This window comes from Corvus kubaryi, unplaced genomic scaffold (assembly GCF_017639235.1).
Source record: "Corvus kubaryi isolate FWS band 111438036 unplaced genomic scaffold, C.kubaryi_AGA036_p1.0 37260, whole genome shotgun sequence".
Taxonomy (NCBI): Eukaryota; Metazoa; Chordata; class Aves; order Passeriformes; family Corvidae; genus Corvus; species Corvus kubaryi.
In genome coordinates, this window is record NW_024581077.1 from 5,189,905 (window position 1) to 5,205,051 (window position 15,147).

A 15,147-nucleotide genomic window follows, 5' to 3' on the forward strand; every position below is an offset into this window, starting at 1 on the left:
TTTACATGTTGGAAAAAATTAAATCACTGTATTCATCTTCCAAGTACTGTCCTACCAACATTTCCATAGAAAACTTCTAAGAAAATTGTGCTCACTGCTGCCTCCTACTATCAGGATGTTATGCCTCACTTTCCACTGTTCCATTCTTTGGTATATAATTAAAGTCAAAGAATCATGGAGTTATTAAGGTTGGAAAGACTCTCCGAGACTACCTAGTCCAACTTTCTGCAGGACCAGCTTCAAATTCAGGCCAGGTTTCTCAGGGGTGCACTGAAACCCTCAACAATGATGGTGATTCCATAGCCTCTCTAAGCAATTGTTGGGGTCCCTCCCCTGCCGTGTAGCCCTGGGAGAGGGGCCCTGAGGGCACAGACACGGGGTTTCCCTGTCCCTGCTCAGCCTCGTTCCCATTGGTTGGTTTGTGTTCCCTGCGCGGGCAGAAGGACCCTTGGTCCCGTGACTGGAACAGTTCCTCAGCAGAGCCCCGGCCATGCGGCTGGAGAAATAAACATCTCTGAAACATCTAGCAAGAATCTGTCTGTCCATATGTATTTCCTTTCCACGGGACTCCTGATTTGATATATGCGTGTTGCAGTATCCCCACTGCAACAAATGGTGGAGGATGCGGGCAGAACGATCCCCGATCCCTAAGCGACTGATTTGTGTGAGTAAACCCTGGAAACTTTGGATTCCTCTTCTTGGTTTTGCTTTGCTATTCCATATCTAAACTATGGAGGAACCGTGGGAAGACTCTTGGCTCTCAGAGCCGCATATGGACATTTATCTTAAACTTAAAATGATTCTTGAACAACGATTTGTGAATTTTAGCTTGATTCAAGCTCAGAAAGAACTGAAACACTTCCTGGCATGGTTGTTTAAGAACTTTTTCTATGTTTCTTGGGATTTAATTCTTACCAAGGGTTTTTGGAAAACCGTTTGGACACAGTTAATACTGGAGTCAAAATATATGCCGATGGAAGAATATTTTCGTGAATATTATTTAGTTACCGAGACTGTTGAGCAATGTCAGCTGTGTCCTGGCGAAGGGAAGCCTGGCGCAGGGACCGTGCGGCCCAGGCCACGTGCACCGAGCGCTCTCCGAGCAGCAGCGAGGCAGTTCCCGCGTGCGGGCGGAGCCAAGCGAGCCGCAGTGTCGGTGGCGGAGCGAGGAGCGGCGGGACCCGGCGGTGCCCGCCCGGCCCCACGCAGCGCGTGGTGGAGCGAGCCCCGTGAACGCCCGACCGAGAGGGGCAGCGCGCGGGCGGCGGCTGGCGGCAGCGGCGGTAGAACGGAGCCGCGCCCAGCCGAGACGCGCGCTGGAGCAGGGCGCGGGGGGATCGTCGCCCGGGGGCCCGGCCGAGACGTGGATGCAGCGCCCGGCATCGGCAGCGAAGCTGCGACCAGAGGAGGCGACGCACGGAGAACTGAGCGGCGCGGCCCGGCCCGGCCCTCGCAGCCCCGAACGCGACCCCGGGAAGAGCGCGCAGGCACGAGCAGCCCCGACAATTCCAACACGGGAGCGACCGAAGGAGAGAGCAAAGACGCAGCGAGACAAAAAACAGCAGCCACTCGGAAAAAGATCATAGTAACTAAGACCTTAGGGATAGTAAAATGGTATAATGTTAAGCAAAATTATGGTTTTATAACAAGGTGTGACAACCAGCAAGACATATTCGTGCATAGAACTGCTATTAAAAAGAATAACCCTGGAAAATGCATCCCAAGCTTGGGAGATGGAGAGGTGGTGGAATTTAATATTGTACTAGGGAGAAAAGGGTTACAAGCATCGCAGGTCACTGGGCCTGATGGTGTTCCTGTAAAAGGCAGTATATATGCAAAAAATCGTAGTCATGTTAGACAATATCTCCATTGTAAGCCCCCCCTACAGTTTCCCTTTCCTAATCCCACCTTTCCCTTTTACCCTATGTCCTATTACCCCCAGTGTATTCCCAATCCGTTTTTTCATCCATGGTTTCCCTCACAAAACCATGCTTTTGCCAATTGTTTCCCCAAAAATCCCTTTCCAATGCCGAGTGGGGGATGAAAAGGGGGAGGGAAGAAGTTAAACCCTCTCCTGCCTCAGTTTCCCCACAAAGCATGCTCAGAGAATTCTGTCTCCCTTCTGTCAGCCCTAAGATGTTCCAGAGAATCTGTTTGGACATTTAAAGACTCAGGAGGGTGGCTTGTTTTGTCTTGAAACGGTTCTTGTTATGTTTATCCAGTTGTTTTCATTCTCCTTTTATTAAAATAAAACGGGTGAGGTGTTGGGGTCCCTCCCCTGCCGTGTAGCCCTGGGAGAGGGGCCCTGAGGGCACAGACATGGGGTTTCCCTGTCCCTGCTCAGCCTCGTTCCCATTGGTTGGTTTGTGTTCCCTGCGCGGGCAGAAGGACCCTTGGTCCCGTGACTGGAACAGCTCCTCAGCAGAGCCCCGGCCATGCGGCTGGAGAAATAAACATCTCTGAAACATCTAGCAAGAATCTGTCTGTCCATATGTATTTCCTTTCCACGGGACTCCTGGTTTGATATATGCGTGTTGCAGTATCCCCACTGCAACAAGCAATCTGATCCATGGCTAAGTTACTGTCATCACAAAAGCTATTACAGTAGTACTAAACTGAATTTCCCTTTTTGCCATTTGTATTTCTACTGTGGGCTCCACAGGTGAGCCTGTCTATCCGCTCTATCACTATTTCCTTTGTCACTGAAGACAGCTATTTTTTTAACCCAGCTGAATGCTTTCAGCTCTCTCAATCCCTCCTTGTATGTCATGCACTCCAATCACTGATCTTCTCGGTAGTTTCTGCTGGACTTTCCTCAGTAAGTCACTCTCATACAAGGGTGCTCTAAACTAGACACTGCTCTGTGGATATATTCTTGTGGTGGCTGGGCTGGGGGGAATCTCTGCTTTCCTCACCTAAAGTAAGTTTTTGTTGACCAGTATCATCAAGCCCTTCTTGTCAGGGCTCTTCTCAATTCATCCAAGCAGCTGTATTAAAGCAAAATGGAAATTTCTGGGATTGTTGTGTGACCCTTCTAGCATTTATGGCTAATGTCTTTCATGAGAACCAAGACTAGTGATCAGAAGATGTTAAGGAGGCTTCAATAACTGTCTCTTTTTGATCAGACTGACCAGCAGAGGCCTGACACAACTTCTCCTAGGTCATTCTCCTAGGACCTCACTTCTGATCCTGACTCATAGGGTCTCAACAAACATTATGGCCAGTTCCTTTGCAGAGCTCCATATGTATTATCCATGCAAATGCTGTCCATTCATAGGTGTCATGTATGTGCATCCATCTTTGTATTCAACAATCACTGCACTCTGTTTTCGCAAGCTGTCCTGCCAGTAACTGCATAGTTCTGCAGTTGTGCCCAAACCTTCAGAAAAACCTTTTCTATGATTTCCATGCATGTGTTAACAGGATGGGTTTGGGCTTACAGCTTCTTGCAGGCCATTCCAACTGTCTGAATTACCAGATTATTGGCATGTAATGTTCTGGTGGTAAATGAGTACTGTATTTTAACTTATTTTCCACTTGTTTTTGTCCTTTTAAATATTCTCTCCTTCAGAATACCGTCTTCAAAATTTGGAGTTAAAGACATTTAGTTTCATGGATCACTTTTGTTCTGCTAACTTAAGCTATTAAACTTGTTTTTTTCAGTCATATGGTGCCTTCCTGTCTTGAAAGGTTTGTTCCAATGCTTGTGCCTAGATTACTCTGCCATATGAAGGAGACATATGGCATCACAATCTGGGAATGGGATAAAGACCACCAGATCATGCCACATATCTTGCATATCAGCTTCTAGTCACTGGTAATATAAAAGTGGAAGATCTTCTAACCTGCTATCAATACTTCAAGCCTACCATTTGTGCTTGGTACTGCTTTACATCCCATTTCATTTAACTGATAATAGTAAAATTCGTGGGGAAGAAACTGAAATTTTTCAGTTGCATTATATTTGCATTCTGTGGTTGGTACCTTTTTTTAATGTTATTGTATCTGTGATATATAGATCTATCACAATTTCTGCTACTGTGCTCTAAATTTCAAGACTTTAAAAAAAAAATGACGAATGTAGACATTAGCATTCTCGTGGGCCTGGCCATCAATATTTCATCTTAGGTAAACAGCAGTTTTGCCTAATTTATTGGTTCTCATTATGTCTGGCATATAGAAGCTGAATTCCCTTCTGCAAGGGAAATTCCCCATCTGCCTGGAAAATGACCTTTTGTGCTCTGCAAATCAGTAGGGACACAAATCAAGAGGGACACAGTTGGTTAATATTGTAGAAAAATAACTTCATTCGTCACTAACTAAATTGTCATGAGTTTGACCCATTTTGAGATTAGTTAACATTGGCCTCCTTTCTCACGTTTCATGCATAATTCATTTGGATTCTCACTTTACTTGCGCTATGCTTCTGGAGTGGGGATGTTTTGTATAGTCACTCTTAGGAGCAATAGTAACACAACATTTGTCAAAGTGTCATAGTGAACAATGAAACCTCATTATATGTCACTCAAGGAGCTGAATGAAAAGTGATGCTACATCTAGGCAATTTTATATCCAAATCTTGGAAGGTGAAAACAAGTTTTTTGTTGCTTTGATTATCTTCCAGTTTGATTTGTTCTCTGAGAGCTCCCACAAAAGTCAATGCTAATATTCCTGGTCTTGATCCTGCTCTCCTGGAGGTGTTGGGGAATTTCACCAGTGATTTCACTGTGAACAGAAATAAACTGCAAGTGAATAAAAATTACTCACGTGTTAAGAGTTTACAAGATAAGATCATCAAGTGCAGAGACTGTCAATTTTGTTTGCACTGCACAGTATGGAAGATATTCTTCATGCTGCACTAAAAAAATACAGGAGATTTGAAGACTGTGTGCCACACAACATTGCTGTGCTGCAATCCCCACCAAATACAGGGTCAGTGCTCACATAGCAAAAACAGGCAATATGAGCAGATCAGTCTGGCAACTGAAGTGTACATGGGAAGTCATAATTTATAATTTAAAAAACTCCAAACTGAATATTTGCACCTTCTCTTTGGAAAAATGGCTTTTTCTGTGCCTCTTTCCATTTTGCCTTGTCTAACTACCTGGATATATGGCTTTTTTTCTTTGCTGCTATGGTGATGAAGTGCCTGTGCCCACCAGTCCTGAAGACAAAGAAAAATAATTTCATCCATGTATTGATCATACCCTAAATATTTAAATTCCCTGCAGTAACACCACTCTTCTCAAATTTAAAATTTAGTCACGTTCCATCAAATCCAACCCTTTCATAGAAAAATGAGAATCAAATGTTCATTATCAAAATAAAACTTTCATCAAAACCGGCAGTGTAAACTAGCCTTTCTTAAGGTGAGAGTATCCTTACCATGGAGTAAAGAAACAGAAGAAGCCTCAGTGTTCTCTAGGTTTAGCTGCTTCTTCATGCAAAATCCATCTTTACTTAGAACACAAATCACTTCTGTGTTTGTGAGGTGAATCAAGGCTTCTCAGCAGTCTTAATTGTCTCTATCTAGGCTTTTCATTTAAAAAGTTGTATGTGATCAAAGATGATAAAAACCCAGGAGTTAATCCAAGGATGACAATATAAAAACATAAGCATAAGCTTTGCCATGTCGATATATGGCCATACTGTCAGTCATTGTCAAAACTATAGAGCGGAGCAGCATATCACATCTTTTCCTGTCAAAATGTTCTTTCTGACAAAGGTCAGTGCCTTCATGACATAAATCTGTTATCCTATTATTGTCATAAGCATCACAAGAAGAAAGGAGTCAAATGTTTGGAACAGATAGAATCGGTGCAACTTAATTCAGGAAAGGGCCATATTTCCCACTTCCCTTTGTCAGGCTGCCAGCCATCAGCATGAGCGTTCCCTCTCACAATCTGTTTGTGTTCCAGTGAGTAATAGCTTTTTACTGGCCTGGAAAATGACTATCCCATTACTAGCAAAGTACATTCATAGGATCAAGAGCCTTTTGACTAGTTAAGTACATTGTGCCCTTTAAAGAGACCAAACGGCTTCAGATGAAAGCCTTAAAACTATGGCCAATCTGTTGGAAAATTAAAAATATAGTAAATCTAGGGCTGAAACCAGGCATATTTATGAGCTAATCAAATATACAGCCATTTAAAATAGTTTGTTATTCAGTGGAATTTATGAGGGGATTTTTCTTCACAAGAACGAACATCTCCAATAACTCATGGACATTTGTAATAGATGGAAAATAAAGAAACAATATAATATCTGGCAAAAATTATGTCAAATTGGTCACGACAGTGTTTAGTTTCACATCTATTTGAGAGCATACAAAATCATCGTAAGAACGGTGTGCATGACTCTCTTCCCAGTAATGCCAAGATGAACTGGGAGCAAATGGAACTGAAATCAATAAATGCACATGAATTTAAAGCTACAGTAAATAGAGATACTGAGGATACTAGATATGAATATAAATTTGTTAAAACACATAGAAACATGCATAAACATGTATGAGGAATTGGAAATTATACATATCAAGTTTTATGGATGGGACTGGCCTGTTTCATAAAACCAACAAGAAGACTGGGCTAAGTATGCTGTCCAAAAATATGATTCATAAATTGTATTCACATGATCCATGGGACTTAAGATTTTATTTTATTATATAGTTACAATATTATAGCCATGCTAACATAAACTTAAGGAAATGGGGGGAAACAGTGACCTGGAGTTTACAATCTCGTGTAAATTACAGAGCAAATTCTAGTGTAGAGTTTGAAGGATCTGATTATTCAGCCACGGAATGCTGAATTGCAGTGTTGGAGGATTGATTGAGCTATTTTTCATCTCTTACTGGTTAACTTTGTGATCCACACAAAATTACTTTTTTTTTGTTGAAAATCAAACAAAAGCTTTGCAGTTTTGATACATAAACCACCTGTTGATCCCTACTTCTGAGTGAAAGGACCTCCAGGATTTACAATTCTAATAACAGGAATTTGAAAAAGGAATGATAGAAAAGTGTATTTTTCCCTTGTTTGTTTGACAGCCTATTTTTTTAGAATATGAAAATGGAAAAAAAATGCAGAAAATTGAAAACAAAATTGCCACCAGTTTAGATAAAATAGAGAAAACGTGGTCAATCCCATCTTTACTCCCTAGAGAAATTAATTTAGAGCTTCACTCACATTCACTTTTGCTTCAAATACCTCAGTCCTGGTCTTGCCTCCTCCTGCATTTAGTAATGCTGGAGAAACTTTCCTGGTGAATGTCACACCACTTTGCAGTTTTCAGAAAACTAGTATCTATACTTTCCCCACAACTTCCTTCCTCAAGATATTTTATGGGTTCCAGCTGTAGCTCTAACATCCTCTTTACTCATGCTCCCTGTAAATGCTGTTTCTCCACAGTGTAGCTGGCAGAGGTCAATGCCTTAATACACTTCGAAACAACCTCAAGGGAGCAGCAGGCATTACAGGTTTTTGTAGGAAGGTATAGGATGTCACCAGAGAGAAGACTGAGAGAGACCTCACTGGGGTCTTCAACATCCTCATGAGGGGAGGCAGAGGGGTGGGTACCAATCTTTTCACTCTCGTGATCCGTGACAGGGCTTGAGGGCATGGCATGAAACTAATTCAGGGGAGGCTTAGGCTGGATATCAGGAAAAAGTTTCTCCCCCAAAGGGGGGCTGGCCACTGGAACAGGCTTTCCAGGGAAGTGGTCACAGCACTAAGCTCGGCAGAGTTCAAGAAGTGTTGAACAATGCTCCCAGGCACATGGTGCAGCTCTTGGAGATGGTGCTGCGCAGGGCCAGGAGTTGGACTTGAAAATCCTGATGGGTCCCCTCCAATTCAGCATATTCTATGATTCTATGACTATGAAATCTTTTCACTGAGGTCTTCGACTCTGCAGGAAGGTGCTGGTACAGTATTTCTGAATTATGCCATAAAATTAAAGCAAAATGAGGCACAAAAGGTGACGTGGGAACTTGGATCTGAAACAAGGAGTTCTATCTCTGGGCAGCAAATTTGATGAGAAGCTCAAGACTGACCTCAGTATTAGCTGTTAGTTACTAGGAAAAAATGTATTTTAAAAGGGTCTTAAAATGGGCGCTTACTCTGTAATAACTGGGGTGGTAAGAACAGTTGTGCTGAAATACAGACTGCATGTACAGACTCATGCCCTCAGTCTTTAAGGACATACCCACATAATTCATCTTCTTGCTTTTAGGTTCTTTCATCCCTCCCAGAACAATCAGTGATGCATACCTGTGTTGTTGAAAACAAATGTCCAAATGTATCCTTATATTACTTCATTTGGTCACTTCATCATAGAAATGCAAAGGCCAAGGTGTTTGAGTGAGAAGTTCTCTGATTAGAACTGAAATAAAATTTTCATGGTGCAGGGCTTAAAGCACACTTATTTTTACTTTTCTGTGAATTCAGACATGAGGCCTCTTCCCTAAGTGCTTGCATGGGCCTCTGCAGAGGTATCTTGTAGCAATGAGATTTAGAAGCTCAATAAGAAACTTATGAAGAAATAAGTTTTCCTTAACAAGCTTTACGTTTTCTTTCCTTCAAATATATTCAATTTCCCCTTGCTCTTATATTATGACTAAAACTTGAATAGTAATGCCTACAAGTCAAGATTTTCATCATTCTTGGAATTATCTGCCTTTGTTTTTTACTGATAGTCTTAAAATTGCATGAAGAACAGTAAGATGATATAATTTTTTTTAATACTTTTAACTTATATTAAAATCTGTAATTTTTAGTTTCATTAATCTTTGGTCTCAGTTAAATATGAAAAGCAAACAATGATAACCTTCAGGAATGATGAAAAATGCTGTGGAACTAAAACAATATTTTCCAGCAACCTGGAGAGAAGGTTCAGCTATTGTTTTGAAATTAGTTGTTTTATTACTCATAAAAGTTAAGATCAAAAAGTATTTCAATAATTATTAATTTTCTCTATCATTTCTGATGCAATATACAGGCAAGTTTCATATGTTGATCAGACTTGGGACCAAAAAAATAATAATAGCAACAAATAATATAATAAATATTTATTTATTTAATTAAAATTTGAATGTTCATCTGCAGCTGGGGTTAACCAAATGCTGGGGAGAAGGATGAGTATCTTGATTTGTTGCTGGTATATGAAGTTCTCAGCAGACTGGTTATCTTCATATATTCCACAGTCATAGTTTTGATCACAGTGTTTATTTTCATATATATATACATATACTTTTTTTTCCCCTTAGGAAGTTGGCTGCATTTTCAGAGGATTTTTTCAGACATCCATCTGGCTTTATTGAGGTAGGAGTACAAGATATGGACTAAATATATTTTAAAAGTAACTGTCATCAACTTTGATGCACAGCTAAGTATAAAATCAATTAAGAATTCATGAAAGGTGGGTTGTGTCAGAGGAAAAATATTGTCAAATGAAAAGAGTGGATAAAGTTATTAATTGTATGCTTTAATATGGCACAACCAGGTGAGCTGGTTTTGGAGGTTTAGGTCACCATTACCTGCATCAGTTTTGGGGTGTTTGTATTCTGTGCACCCACTGAATATGACAGAAGGAAGGATGGAGTTCCTATATCCATCACTCGCTTGTATTTTGATAGCTGTTCTGTTCTTACTGCTATGACTAGATCCTTATCACAGAATATTTTGAGTTGGAAGGGACCCACAAGTATTATAAAATCCAGCACTTAGGTGAATGGCCCTTCTGGGAATCAAACCAGCAAACCTGGAGGTTTTAGTACCATGCTCTAACCAACAGAGATAATCTCAGGGTTGATTTCTTGGTGCTCATCACAGTCAGGCCATGCATGTGTGGAAGAGCTGCTTCAATGCCAAAAAAAAAAAAAAAAAAAAGACAAATAAGTGGAAAGCAATAATTTCATCTCTTTTTCTCTCTCTCCTTAAAAACAACACCTCTCCCTTCTTACCTATTAGATGTGATATGACTTAGGTTATAATTGGAGTGTCAGAATCTGTTTGGCTTGTATATGGACTTTTCACAGGTTCTTTTGGAAATTATCACTTTAAAATTCTGCTAGTTTTTCCACCCCAGGTATGTGGAAATCTTTGTAAAGGTTGGGCAGCCTGGCCCATGCTGTCTTCAACAACCCACCTCTTTTCTGATTAACATAATTGCTGTAATACATCATCAAACTTAAAAGATATATGTATTCCCATGTGTTATATTTTCACTAACTAGATTTTGGCTGGATTAAAGATGACATTTGACACACATTTCCAGCCATGAAAGGAGATAAATGGTCAACATTTTCAACATTTCTCATCAAAGTGCAAAAAGTCCGAGTTAAAATCTGAATAATCTGCTTGTAATTAGCAGCATGTGGTTTAACCTCAAGGTATTTTACAGGTCATTCCTGTGAATAAAATAGCTGGGCCAAGAAAGCTGCATATTATTTATTAGAAGTCAGTGAAATATTTCGCAGTGAAAAAAGACAGACTTCCACTCTCTATCATGTAGACCTGCATGAAAATACTGAGAAAGTGACAACTATAATTTCCTTACTTGCTAATTACTCTTATTAATTTTTGTTATTTCATGTTTTACTGAAATTATTTTGAAGTCTTGAACTAGATTGGAGCCAATGAATGAATTTCATACTGGCATAAAGATGATGTGTATCTGTGCTCCTTTCCTGCAGAAAGGGTCACCCCAAGAAGTCAGGATGGTGGATTGAGCACATTACCGCTTAAAATACAAAAGAAATCAAACAGAAATTCAAGTCTGTTTTAAAAATTTAAGCAATTCTTTAAAATATACATTTTAATTTTCATCTCTCTGGTTTGGTTTGGTTTGGTTTGGTTGGGTTGGGTTGGGTTTGGTTGGGTTTGGCAGTTGGGTTTTTTGTGGGACTTCTGTTTGTTTTAGTTTTGTTTATTTTAACCCATGTTATAATAAAAAATTAGGTTTTCATAGGACTCCTGCAGCTGCAGATTTTAGAAAACATGCAGAGAGATCTGAGCAATGAAGTAAAACTAAGAGTATTTATTGGAAAAATTTTTAAAATTAACTTTAAATATACTTACAGGATCAAGGACTTTATTTATCATCTAAGCCTTACCCCTATTTACCCAAGGCCCCATGATGCTAATGGAATCCCTCTTCCTCCCTTCAGCCCTAAGATGTTACAAGTTTGATAAAGCAGTATTGTGTAAAGGGAGGGGGTCTTCCTGTACTCCAAATTTTCTCATATAAGCTGCCATGGTTTGTTTTTTTTTTAATGATACGTTCCAGATATGTTTTTCATTAAGTCAAAACGAAGGACCTCGGACAAAATTGCTCAACTCTTTCTGTTGTTTGTTTACTTCTCCATCATCCACCCGACAGAAGAGCCATTGAGAAAAACTTGTAACATCCCTGACATTTAGAAACCTTAGTAGAAAAAGCATGTGCTATAGCTACCCACTCAGCGAACATATGTGGAACAGTTTGTGTGTAAAATATAGTGTCAAAAATGAAATCCTTGTTTTTGGCTACTGCATATGCAGAAGATTCAAGATTGTGTGGAACAGACTTCTATGAGTGTTGTACTGTGTGAGTGTGATTGTCACAACGGCCTTTACAATGTAAATCCCCAAAACATGGTGGGATACTGTTTGGAGCTTCTGCAGTCAGAGTCTATTTCACGTGTCCAGTATCTGCTGCCTCAGCCTGTCCTGTTTACAGCAGGCTTGTGGCTGCTCTTACATATGTTGCTAACATCAAGTCTTTAAGGAGCTTGCACTTGCAGAGCCGAGCTCCACTATGTTCTTCGCACATCCTACACAAAATACCCCTGGTAGAAAATGGACAGAAACAGCATCATCAGGAGTTTGCTTTAGTACAAATATGTCTAAATACAAGTACTTTACACCTTCTGATCAAAGACAATTAATTGGAACCAGGCTTGAGGGTGTTTAATATTACAAGAATTCAAGCTGTGCAAAAAGGCTCAAAGAATTCCTTTGTGAACAGATACCATGAGGCTACAACCAAATCTGCAATCTCAGCTACCCTTTGATGCCATCCGTATGCAAAGAGTGTCCAGCCTGACAGTGCTGATGCCCAGCACTGTGATATTGTCTTCTCTTTATTAATCTCTGCAGGTTGATTTTAGCACAATCTGGTCTGTGCCCTGGGATCTTCAAGGCTGGGAAAGAGTCTGGTTTCCCTTGAGAGGCAGCACAGAGTTCCCAGCCAAAGGGCAAGACACTAGAATAACGCTGAAACACCAAAAGGGAAGGAGACAGAGTTTTCCAGTAGGATCTATCCAACCGTTTATTAATGCAATCAAGTCATGGCAAAATGGTGGAAGTCAGAATGGGAAAGAGACAGCTGCTGAGTCCTCTCAGCAGCTTTCTTCTTTCTCCCAGATCTGACCATGGATTTTTCATAATTTGAGTTTAATTATATGTCCCTGTTAAGCTGAAAGCCATGTCATTGCTGCCCAGATGAGGAATTTGTACCTCAGCTTTTTGTTAAATATCTCTTCCAGATAATTTGCTTTATTCAAAATCTTCCTTCCCTCAATATGCTCATTGCCTGCAAACAGACCGTCATCACCTGTTCTCCACTTGTTTGCATGCTGATAGCTCTTCTCTCATAAATTCCATTAATTAATGAATAGTCAGCAGGGAATTGTCTCCTCAGGCTCATTAAAGAAATGGACACTAAAATGATATGAAAGCAGCTGCCTCCTTTCTGTTATTCCCTTCTGACGGCTACTGCTTTCCTCATCACTGCTAAATTATAACACTGCTTTGATTAGCAGTCCTGTTAGCTGCAGCTGCATTTAGAGATGGAAATTTTAACTATACAGTCATGTTTAATTGATAGTCTCATCAAACTGTTAGCATTGTAAAAAAATGCAACACTCCAATACATCAAGCTTGTGTATGTATATTATATCCTGTTGGAATTTTTTTGACCTTGTAAGCAGATTGAAAAGACATGTTTCTTGATGCTTTCTCATAAGTCACTGATTATTATCTGAGCTCATTTGGGAACCAGATGTAAAATTTGTGAAAAATCTCAGGCCAGAGATCATCCTAAACAGAAACATATTTGATTGCTATCCCAGTGCCTAAGTGTGAATGCTCATTTCTATGCTGAAAAATTTAGAAATTATTTTAAAGCATAGGATGAGATACGTTTTTTAGAAAAGATTTCAAATCAAAAACTATTCCACATCAAAAGAGTAAACCTATGTCAGACAGAAAATCTATATCATGGCTCGGATAAATTACCATAGTTTATAAGATGTTCTAATTCATACAAGAATGATGGTTGGGCTAACTTGCCCATACTCAGGGTTTAGGTTCTAATTCAACCCTTGCTGAAGGAGCACTATTCATAGAACAGTCCAAATCAGGATAAGATCCTCTACTCTGAGGCTGCTGAGACATGCTGACCCTCTACTAGCACAGACTTTGAACAAAAGATGACAGAATCCTGGAATCATTAAGGCTGCAAAAAACCTTTAAGATCATTGAGTCTAACTGTTAATATATCACTGCCAAGTCCACCACTAAACCATGTCCTCAGGTGACATGTCTACATGTTTTTTGAACACTTCCAGGGACAGTAATTCTACCATTGCCCTGGGCAGTCTCTTACAGGGCTGGACAACTCTTTCTGTAAAGAAATGTTTCCTAATACCCCATCTAAACTTCCCTTTGTGCAGCTTTAGGCCATTTCCTCTTGTGCTGAAAGAGGATGTCTTGCAGCTTTGAGGTAGCATAAGAGGGATTGTTCTTAACTGTCTTTTAGTGATTGGTGCTTTAACTTAGATTAAATCAGATCCTTTTCTGGGCTCTGGGACTAAGCAGAAGATTAGCCACAGGACAAGAGGAAAGGCCTTTGGTCTGGTGCTGACTTGTGAGGCTGCCCATGTTCAAGTTCAGCTCAAAAGACAGAGGAAGAGGTCATTTGCCATGGTGTATGCCAGCAAGCATCCAAAATCAGAACTAATAGGAGCAGATCTTTAAACCCTAGCCCTAAGAATAATATATTGAACACAATTCTGAAATTGTCAAAAATATAATGGAAAGGCTTCAAACCTGTTTTTATCCCTGTTCATTAATTTGCGTTTCAGAACTGAAATTGGACTTTGATTACCAAATATAATTACATTTTGATGACAGACCCAAAACTTTCAAATTCAAAGGTGACACCTTATAAAAAGAAAAAATCCTTGCCCAACCTTTAAAACTGCTTGGCTTCGCTTGGAGACATTTTCACTAGATGTTCTAAAGTTTGTGCAGGGTGAATATGGAGTTTCTAATTCACCTACAGTATGTAAAATTCCCATTTTATTTCATATAGGGATGACCATTTAAAAGGAATCTCACAGTCATCTTCAATTCCTGCATTGTTGAAACATCATCTGTTCCTGTTATGCTGCACCCTCAGTGTGGGCAACACCCTCAAGTCTTTAATTGTGAGAGCTGGTTTAGATTAAAACTGGAGTTTTTGGTTTTGTTTCTACTTTTAGAGCTCCAATACCTAAAAAAGGGTGATTTCACTAATTTTGATGTGACATCCTAGCTTCTTACAGAGACCAGTAAAGGTGGGTACAGAAAAGCCCTAGGGGAAACAAATTCCTTGTTGATCAAGGAGACCTAGGCTCTTGCTGTAAACATCTCAAATTGCCCTGCTGTGAAGAACCTCATCTTTTCTACTCTAGACTTAACAGAGAAATTTGGCCTTTGAACTAAAAAAGACAGATTTTGAAAAAGTAAAGTAGTCCCCCCATCAATTCTTCACTTGAAATGTTCTCCTGTTTTGTCACTAGTTGATGTATCATATTAAATATTGCTACTTTGAATAAATAACCAAAAATTACCCCTTTTTTCTTTCAAGTGTTTAACTTCCTTCTTTCTTTGATAGTCTGTGATTACACTGTATTATTCTCTATTAATTGAATATCTCCCTTTGAACTGTCTTGCAGAAGCAGTGAAAATATCTAGATAGTTTAGTATATCACAGATATCACAATATATATGTGAGGGATTCACATCTGTTATTAGGATTAGTTAGAAATGTCACGTCTCTACCATAAAAAATAATTTAAAGAAATCATTCTCTGTAGTAGTTTGTAACTTGGCTCCAAGTATGGGC

General features: G+C 39.8%; 1 long non-coding RNA gene across 1 annotated transcript in view; it reads left to right on the forward strand.

Annotated features, from left to right (window-relative positions):
* LOC121662687 overlaps positions 1-9,324 on the forward strand; it is a 485,325-nt gene extending 476,001 nt beyond the window's left edge. Inside the window, exon 4 of the long non-coding RNA XR_006015377.1 lies at positions 9,263-9,324. This is a non-coding gene — a long non-coding RNA (uncharacterized LOC121662687). The remainder of the gene's footprint in view (positions 1-9,262) is intronic.
* The last annotated feature ends 5,823 nt before the right edge of the window (positions 9,325-15,147 follow it).